The sequence below is a fragment of the Neovison vison genome, chromosome X (genome assembly GCF_020171115.1).
Source record: "Neovison vison isolate M4711 chromosome X, ASM_NN_V1, whole genome shotgun sequence".
NCBI classification, from domain to species: Eukaryota; Metazoa; Chordata; class Mammalia; order Carnivora; family Mustelidae; genus Neogale; species Neogale vison.
Window position 1 is genome coordinate 98870604 of NC_058105.1, and position 10434 is coordinate 98881037.

Below are 10434 nucleotides of genomic sequence, written 5' to 3' on the forward strand. Positions count from 1 at the left end.
TCTGCAACCCTGTGCCGTTTTATGGGTGCATTTAGGCCATTCACATTGAGAGTGATTATTGATAGATACGTTTTTATTGACATCGAGTTACCTTTGAAGTCTTTCTTTCTGTAGACTGTCTCTATATTTCTGTTCAATGCTATTCTTGGGATTTTTCCTCTTTTATAGAACCCCCCTTAATATTTCCTGCAGTGTCGGCTTGGTGGTTGCATAGTCTTTTAAGCCTTGCCGGTCTTGGAAACTCTTTATCTCCCCATCCATTTTGAATGTCAGTCTTGCTGGATAAAGTATTCTTGGCTGCATGTTCTTCTCATTTAGTGCCCTGAATATATCTTGCCAGCCTCTTCTGGCTTGCCAGGTCTCTGTGGACAGGTCTGACGTTATTCTGAAGGGCTTCCCTCTGTAAATAAGGAGCCTCTTTGCCCTGGCGGCTTTCAAGAGATTATACCTACAATTATAATTCCTCAATTTGACTGTCAGGTATCGTGGTGTTTTTTTGGAATGTATAATCTTGGGTGGAGACCGTTCAGCCTCTAGTACATGAACGCTGGTTTCATTCACGAGATTCGGAAAGTTTTCATGAAGGACTTGTTCCACGATATCTTCTAGACTTCTTTCTTTCTCCTCCCCTTCAGGGATTCCAATAATTCTGACGTTGGAACGCTTCATGGCATCATTTATTTCCCTGATAATGCTTTCGTGGGATCTAAGCTGTTTGTTCCAGGCTTCCTCCTGATCCTTTCTCTCTATCTGTTTGTCTTCCAGATCACTAATTCTATCTTCTGTCTCAGTTACCCTAGCTTTGAGAGAGTTTAGATTAGATTGGAACTCATTGAGAGCATTGTGGACCTCCTCCCTGGTAGCTTTAAGCTCCGCCCTAACATTGTGAACATCCTGTCTGGTCGCTTTCAGTTCGGCCCTAATCAATTCTGTTTGGTCATCCATGGCTTTCTCCAACCTAGCTATTGCCTGGATAATTGTTAGCCTGAATTCACTTTCCGACATATTGTCTATGTTGATAGCCGTTAGCTCTGTTGCAGAAGGTCCATCCTCTGTATTTTTCTTCTGTTGGGCATTCCTCCTCCTAGTCATTTTGGTGGGAGAAGTCACTTTGGTGGATGTATCAACTCTGGTGCAGTCAAGGTGCACCCTGGAACACTTCTGAGCAATCAGGATTCCCCACCCAAACGAGAGACAAAAGAAAAGAAAAAGAGGAAAAGAAGAAAAAGAAAAACAAAAAAGAAAAAAGAGAGAGAGAGAGAGACAGGAAAGAAAGGGAAGATGAAAGAGAAGGTTCAGCCCAGATGGGCCCCAAGGTAAGATTTATGAAGTAGACAAACAAAAAGAGATAAAAAGACTGATACAATTATATGGCAAGAGAAAAAAAGAAAAAATATATATATATGCAAATAAAGAAAGAACCTCGTCAAAAAGAACCACAAGTGTAAAATTTATATGCTATCAGGACAAACACAAAAAACACAGAAACACTGGTGGAAGAAGATGGGAGAGTTCTTATAAATTCTCAGTGTGTGCGAGGAAGGTTGTTTTGATTCTTCCTGGATGTATCTTGATGTCTTTGTTAAAGGACTCAACTTTCCTAAGATAAAGGGGATTAAAAATTGGTTTACCTATAGGGGTAGTATTGATTGGGAAAAGGGGATTACTTTGAAGTTAACTCTATATGAATATTAGAGGATAAAAATAAAAAGGAATATACTAGACTAAACTAAACCAAAATTTTTTTTAAAAAGGGAATTCAAAAAATAAAAATGCAAAAGAAAAACCTAGGTGTATGTATCAAAAAGTTCAGGTTAGAAAGGTATTATGGAATTTGATGTACTGTACAGCTCGCTGTGATGGTAAATAGGTTAAAAAAATTACCTATGTGTAAAAAAAAAATAAAAAGAATAAAAAAAATTTAAAAATATGAACCGGAATAGTGGAAACGAGTGAACAACACAAGTTTTCCTATGAAGTAGTGGTGGTTCTCTTGTAGTCCTTTTTTTTTTTTCTTTCTTGGTTTGTTTTCTGGGGGAGGGGCCTGCCACGTGGGTTGTCAGTCAATGATGTTTCCTGAGTTGAGTCCCCCCGACCCCCTCAAGGGGGTGGGCTCTGGGGAAACTGGTTTTTTTCAGGCTTTTGTTCTCTGGCGGTTTTTTGGCTTGTTCACTTTTGTCCCTCTCACCTTGACCGCCTTTGATGGTTTTTGTAGTATTAGAAGAAATCAAACCGCACCCTGATCTCCGTCTCAGAGAGAAGCCTCAGTCTGGGTGCAAAAGCTGAATAAATTCCCCCTTGGCCGCTGGCAGCGCAGGTTCCAAGGTGCAGACCCTGGGGGTGCAGGATCTTTTGCTCGTCCCCAAAGCCAAGGCAGTGGCAGCTGTCTGGGAGCTCCCGACCGCCAGAGAGGTTCCAAGCAGCGATTGCACACTGAGATTTTGCCGCCGGCCCGGGCTGGGAGTGCCCGGCTTGCGCGCACCTCTTTTCAGAGGCGGCTATGGGTCGGGCGCGCGTCTGGGGCACTGAGAACGGGGCGCGGGTCCGTGAGCCCCAGGCTGGGCTTTTGCGTGCCTCTGTCCGGGGAAGAGTTTTGCACCCTCACGCGGCTTAGGCTTTGAAACAATGGCGCATGGGACATCTGGGTGGCTCAGTTGGTTGGACGACTGCCTTCGGCTCAGGGCGTGATCCTGGAGTCCCGGGATCGAGTCCCACATCGGGCTCCCAGCTCCATGGGAAGTCTGCTTCGCTCTCTGACCTTCTCCTCGCTCATGCTCTCTCTCACTCTCTCTCTCTCTCAAATAAATAAATAAAAAATCTTTAAAAAAAAAAAAAAAGAAACAATGGCGCGGGTCAAGGAGCGCCCGCCGGGCCTCAGTAATTCAGGGGAGAGTGAGGGACGTGCGCGCGCATCTCAAGCTTTGTGGTAGGGCTAGCGCGTGTTCTGCAGACCGGCGCGGCTCCCATCCCCTCACAGGAGCCGGAACCCACGCGCTCTGGGGCGCGCTGGCGGCTTAGGGACCAGGAGCGGTTTCCCCGCCGCACTCTCTCTGCCTCAGCGCCGGGGAGGCTGTCCTGGGACCGGGGACTTAAGCCCCTGTCCCTAGCCGCCCCGATTCCCACAATTTCCCCCCGCGATCCTTTGCTCTTTTGGAGTGCTTTCAACCAGTCTCCGAGTTACTGCTGGTCCCCAGACGCAGGGCACTCTCGCTCGTATCGGGGTATTACTCTCCCACCGGTCGCCACTGGTGGCTCCCTCCCCCTTTTGTTTATCTTCCGATTATCAGTCCGCTGTTCCCATTCCGCTTTACCTGCTCACTGGCGTCTTCTGCCCCTGTAGAGATCCAGACGTGTATAATTCTGATCTCAGGCTGATTTCATGGGTGATCGGAGTTCTTTGGTAGATAATCAGCTCACTTTGGGGTACTGGCTGAAAAGACGCCTCTTCCTACTACCCCGCCATCTTGTCCCTAAAATCCGGTGATATCTTTTTGTAGTTTTTTATTTCAAGTTTTTATTTGAATTCTAGTTAGTTCACACATATGGTAAAATTGGTTTCAGGTCTAGAATCAAATGATTCATCACTTCCATAGAACACCCAGTGCCCATCACAACGAGTGCCCTCCTTAATGCCCATCACGCACTTAGCACATCCCTCACCCACCTCCCTCCATCAACCTCAGTTTGATCTCTATTGTAGAGCCTCTTATGGTTTGTTTCCCTCCCTCTCTTTTTTTCCCTTCCCCTATATTCAGCTGTTTTGTTTCTTATATTCCATATATGAGTGAAATTATATGGTATTTGTGTTTCTCTGACTTACTTTGCTTAGCGTAATACACCTAGCTACACCCATGTCATTGCACATGGCAAGATTTCATTGATTTTGATGGCTGAGTAATAGTCCATCATATATTCTATACACATACACACACACACATTTTATATATATATTTAGACATACATATGTATAAATATATATATTTATACAAATATATATGTATATTGATATATATATATATTTAGACATATATGTATATATACCGTCCCTTCTTTATCTATTCCTCAGTTAATAGACACTTAGGCTCTCTCCATAATCTGTGTATTGTGGACATTGCGGCTATAAATATCAGGGTGCATGTGCCTTTCGAATCACCAGTTTTGTATCCTTTGGGTAAATGCCTAGAAGTGCAATTGCTGGGTCATAGGGTAGTTCTGTTTTGATCTTTTTGAGGAACCTCCATACTGTTTTCCAGAGTGGCTGCACCAGCTTGCATTTCCACCAACAGTGTAAGAGGCTTCCACCTTCTTCACATCCTTGCCAATGTCTGTTGTTTCCTGTATTGTTAATTTTAGCCGTTCTGACATGTGAGATGGCATCTCATGATTTTGATTTGTATTTCCCTGATGATGAGTGATGCTGAGCATCTTTTCATGTATCTGTTAGCATTGTATGTCTTCTTTGGAAAAATATTTAGGTCCTCTGCTCATTTTTTTAATCAGATCTTTTTGTTGTTTTTCAGTGTACAACTTCTTTATATATTTTGAGTATTAACCCCTTAATGGAAACACCACTTGTAAATACCTTCCTCCCATTCAGTAGGTTGTCCCTTTTTTTATGGATTATTTGCTTTGCTGTGAAAAAAATTTTTTCACTGCTCAATTTTGCTTTTGTTTCCCTTGCTTTAGGAGACACACCTAGAAAAAATGTCGCCATGGCTGATGTCAAAGAAATTACTACCTGTGTTCTCTTCTAGGATTTTTAAGGTTTTAGGTCTCACATTTAGGTCATTCATCCATTTTGAATTTATTTCTGTGCATGATCTTCAAAAGTAGTCTAGTTTCATTCTTTTATGTGTAGCCGTTCAGTTTTCCCAGCACCATTTATTGAAAACACTGTCTTTTGTGCTCGCTTCGGCAGCACATATACTGAAAACACTGTTTTTTCCCCATTGTATATTCTTCTTTCTTCCCCTTTAATGTGAATGTTCTCTAAGAGAACTCTTACTCCTCATTTAAAAAATTCTTTCTTCTTTTTGCTCTTCAGCTTATGTACTTTTCATTCCCCTCTCTTCTTCTAGCGTGCTGACCCATGCTTCTGTATCCTCTAATCTACTATTGATTCTCTATAGTGTGTTTTTCTTTTTCAGTTATTTTATTCTTCAACTCTGATTGGCTCTTTTTAATATTTTCTATCACTTTATTAGAGGTCTCCGATTTCTTCCATTCTTTTCTTCAGCTTGGTGAGTATCTTTATGATCACTACTTTAAATTCCTTATCAGGCATATTGTTTATTTCTATTTCAGTAATTTTTTTTCTTGTTCTTTCTTTGGGGCATATTTCTCTGTCTCCCCATTTTGCTTGATTTTCTGTGATGGTTTCTATGGATTTGGTGGGAGGGCTACTTCTAAAGTTGGAATGGTCTTGCATACGCTGTCCCCCATGCAGATGGTGTGTGATTGGTGACTTTTGCTGGCTAGCAGGAGCTGTGGCAGTTTATGTTAGTTACTCTTTTAAACCCTGTTTTTTTACAGAGAGAATAAGGAAAGAGTGAGAATAAAAGAAAAAAGAAAATAATAAAAGGTGTAAAGGAAAAAAATGAAAAAAGCGAGGAAAAAAAAACAAAATAAAAACAAAATAAAAACAAAATAAAATAAGACAAGTTTTTAAAAGTAAAAAAAAATGAAATTAAAAAGTAAAAACTAGGGGCACCTGGGTGGCTCAGTGGGTTAAAGCCTCTGCCTTCGGCTCAGGTCATGGTCCTGGGCTTCTGGGATTCAGCCCCACATCGGGCTCTCTGCTCCGCAGGGAGCCTGCTTCCCCTATCCCCTCTCTCTGCCTGCCTCTCAGCCTCCTTATGATCTCTGTCTGTCAAATAAGTAAATAAATAAATCTTAAAAAAAAAAAAAGTAAAAACTATCTCGCGCGCACACACACACACACACACACACACACACAATCACAGCTTGTTTTCTTTGCCCTTGCACCACAGTGCTGTTGGTGTGGCCTTGAGGAGCTTGGGCTCACTGCGGTCACAGGCTCACTGTGAGCCAGAACCTCTCTGGTCTGAGCTTTTGAAGGGATGGGAGAGAGAACCTTCCTGCGCTTCTTCAGCCCTTTTAAACTGCAGCTTATTTCTGTGTCCCAGCAGGTCTAGAGCAGGTGTGGACTTGTGGACCCTCAGATCACTGAAATTAGCAAGTTCACCTAGATGACTAGCATGGTCCTTTATGGTATCTGGACTGTGTTCTGGTCTAGGTATTTAAGGTGAGGTGGGAATGTAAGCTGTGTGGTTCTCCAGTCCCTCTGACTGGAGAGCTTTCCCATAGCTCCTCCACCGCTTGGCAGAGTTTGAGCATTGTCTTTTTTATATACTAGTGACCCTTTTCAACTGAAGGTTTTCTCCTGTGCCTTAGGACAGGGATCTGTTCCTGGTCCCTCAGTACTCTCCCCACTGCCATTCACAGTGTTGGGGGTCGGGGTTACCTTTGTTACCATTTCTTCATTTCTCTTGCTGTGCTCTTGCCATTCTCTCTGTCTTTGGTTGCTCAGTCACCCTCAATTCTTCTTCAGGAGGAATTGTTCTGTTGGTATCATTTGATGTGCCTGTGGAGAAGGTGAACTCAGGGTCTTCCTGTGTCACCATCTTGAACCAGGACCCCCACTCTGCCTTCTTGATTTAGCTCTCATAATGTAACAAGTATTCTAGTCATGGTCTATTTTGTACCAAGTTTTTTTTTGTCCCTCCTTTTTTTGGTGATTTTGCTATTTTAAGTGGCCCCCGCATGTAGTGCTGAAGGACTATGAATGTTCTTAAGTTCAAGGCTGTGCTGTGCCTTACAGAGAATACATGTGGTAGATAAACTTCCTCAGAAATGAGTTATAGTGCTATTAGCTGTGAGTCTCCTCAGGAGACTGACCCCAGTGAGCCCTGGTTAATAGAGGTGACCAGGGAGTCAGTCTCAGTACTGTGACCAGATAATAAATGAAAGATGTGATGAGTCCTTACCAGACTAATTTATTTCCTGCATTGTTGCTAAGCTTCACAATCCTATGAGGTAGGAATTGCTTCTTTATAATTTTCTAGCATGAGGAAACGGAAATCCGGATTATAAATTATTTGCCCAAGATGACATGAACACTGAATAAAGTTTGATCCGACTCTCAACTGTACCCCCTAGTGACCTCAATCATCTCTCTAATAAACGGAGTCTAAACAGGACACTGGGCCATGTACTTTCTTGAGGCCTCTCCCAGCTTAAGTAATGTGAGAACAGAAAAGTACAGACACAACCAGGAAAAAGCTGTTGTGATTGCATAGTAGCACAGTAACACCACCTGCCCCCGGCCCCAGCTTTCTTGGGACTGTCCTAACCTTTGGCAAGGCCAGTTTTCTCTTATTCAGCTACATGGAATAGTATTTCCTTGCTCAGTTTCTACTAGAAAATTAGTTTAAAGTTTTAAAAATAATGAAGGACTGTAGTTTGAGAATGAACAATGCTTTTTCTCAGTGGGCTGCCCAGCCTCTAGTCAGGGATTGCACTAGGGCAATTACGTTTTGCAGACTCTCCTCTCATGTGCTGGTTAGAACATCACACCTTTTTTTAAAATATTTTATTTTATTTATTTGACAGAGACAGACACAGAGAGAGAGAGAGAGGGAACACAGGCAGGGGAAGTGGGAGAGGGAGAAGCAGGCCTCCTGCTGAGCAGAGAGCCCGATGTGGGACTCGATCCCAGGACCCTGAGATCATGACCTGAGCCGAAGGCAGACGCTTAACCCACTGAGCCACCCAGGTGCCCCCTTTTTTGTTATTCTTGATTTCAATATTGTGCTTCTGTTTTATGGGTGGCATTTCCACATATAAAGGTCTTCCATCCTTCATTTGGAAAGATCAATATTTCATTGTCAGGATAGAAAAGATATTTAGATCTCTCTTCCTTGTAGAACTCAAACTAGTTTTCTAGAAAATTATTCAGCCCCTCTTTCCCAACCTCTTTTTCCTTGGTCAACTCAACTAATAACCATTGCTATTTGTGTATGCTGATTTTCAAGAAGAATGTAATTTTGTGTGGTCTTGACAATATTTCCTTCCCTCTTTCCCCTCTAAATGGTTTAGTACAAATAATAGTTCTCAAATAATTGCCTAACGGGTATACCTACTGCTTGGATTAAGTAAACTAACACTTCAAATGTGGCTCCTGAGTGCCCACTGCCATTTTTTAGTCTAGGAGTGAGAAGTGGGTGATAAAGCTAAAAAAAAAAAAGAAGAAGAAAAGAAAAGAAAAATTATAGTCTGCTTTCAGCATTTTCTAGCCCCCAATAGACTCAAACTCAATTCTTGCAGAAATGAGCTCAAAGAACCATGGGGGAATCATTACTTGTCCTTAATACTCTCCTGACAGTTATTTTATGATTGAGCGCATGTGGTTCAAACACCTAATAACCCAGTTGTACTTTTTATTCTAGAAGGAATTCAAATGCTTCCTCTGTCACGTGTGGCCAGAGACTGTGACTTTCTTATGGAAAGTTCTAGACTAGGAATGACTCTGTTGACCTCTTACTACTTAATGTAATGGTCAGTTTGACCCAAGGAGGAGTGTGGAAGAATCACTATAGGAGAAAGGTGAATAGCAAAAATCTTGTTGGTAAGGGCTGCCCTATGTGAAGGTGTCGCATCTTATTTTACATCCTCTAAGGCAGAGTTTGCTTGCAAAAAATGACTGAAGGAATAGGATTATCCGCTAAGGAAATAAGTATGCAGTATGATTTTTTTCTTTATGATATTTTGAGAAGAGAAATATTTCTATTTGATTGTTTCTTAAATTATATAGGACAATAGTCCTAATCTTTGAGTTGTAGACCTTGGAAGAGCTTTGTCTGAGGGCTGAATAATGGCTTACAATGGATTTCTGTTTTCATAAGTATGTAAATACTCTTATGATTAAGAAAATACAAATTTATTTAAAAATCTGTTGCTGGCAACTGCCCATATGCCTACCCTGGGGTCACCTGAAGATAGTTCCTGTGCTCTCTGCCAGAGAGTTTTCTCTGTCCCCAGGAGTGAGCTCTGTTCATGGATGGCAGATCAGAAAGGCTAGAGAGTTAAGGCCCAATAGGAACTACCCTCATACAAGGAGGAACAGTAGTTGGTGCATAAATACTCCAGGTTCTTTCTCATGGAAGGGATAATTCTGAGGTGCATGGTTCATAGTATCTCTGAGATTCCTCATTGGGATTGAGTCCCAGTCATCTACAGTGGCAACCTGCCCATGAACTTATTCTATTGGATTCTTTCCCTTCCCTGCCTTACTTCCCCATTCCCTTATTATATGTTTGGTGTTATCTCCAAAACAAACTACTTGCAGTCCAATCTTTGTTTCAAGGGTATAATTGAGGGAACCCTAAGACAAAACCTTATTCATTATTAGGAAATTTTCCTTATTATGGGCCTTCTTATATAGGTAAGACAAACATTACTCTTTATTCTCTGTGTGGCTAGGGAATGGGTATGGATCTTGTTTTAGTGTAAAAGGAGTCATTAAACACAGTAAAATGAGGAGTATGGACTCAAATAAAAGTGACTATTTGGTCCTCATGAGTGTTCTTACAGCTAAAACTTTTCTGGGCATGATGTTTAGCAATACCTGGATACTTCTGCTACTAACCCTAAGTAACCTTGTTCCCGCTCTTCCTCTTCCTCATTATTTGGTTATGCATTTTTAACATTCCTCTAACATACAACTCTCACATATACATGAGTGCTAGCCAATTACATTTTTTTTTTCAGAAAGAGAAAGACCTATATAACTACCTATACCATAAATGCCATGAAGGTAGGGTCACCACTGTTTCAACAATATGCAGGTCACACAGTAGCAGCTCAATAAATACTGGATTTTAAAAAATGAATGAATGAACAAGTCAACAAACCAATTGACTAATAAATGAAATCATATGCTCTAGACTTGATGTCAGTCTGATCAAGGCAGTATCTCTCTCAAAATGTAAGCTTCCACACGTCATAGCACCCAACAGAAATCCACAGTGATTTATGTTTCTTCTTCTCCCCGCATCCCCACGAGGTTGCATTGCCCTTGATGGGTTAAGGTGATCATACCACTTGGGGATGTTTCTATAGAATACAGAAAAAGCACCCCCCCTGGGGCTGCAGCTGGGTGCAGAGTGAATTTGTACACACTGATTTTTTTTCCCCCCACATATATTTCCTTGTTCAGTTTTGATCACAGACTTCAAGTAGGACATTAGCAGGCCTGGAAACGTCTTCAGTAACAGCAATTTGTATAATTGAGGGGCGGGAGAACTCTACTAAGTAGATTTTCTAAGTAAGAACTCTTCAGTCTTCAAAGACAGATCCTAATATGAGTACAAGATTGAAGCTTATAAAATCTGAGTGAATACAGAGAAAATTAAT

At 41.6% G+C, this 10434-nt stretch overlaps 1 non-coding gene across 1 annotated transcript; it reads right to left on the reverse strand.

Annotated features, from left to right (window-relative positions):
- Window positions 1-10067: 10067 nt before the first annotated feature.
- LOC122897869 lies at window positions 10068-10194 on the reverse strand. Its single transcript, XR_006382698.1, has one exon. It is a non-coding gene; the product is annotated as a small nucleolar RNA SNORA77 (small nucleolar RNA).
- Window positions 10195-10434: the final 240 nt, after the last annotated feature.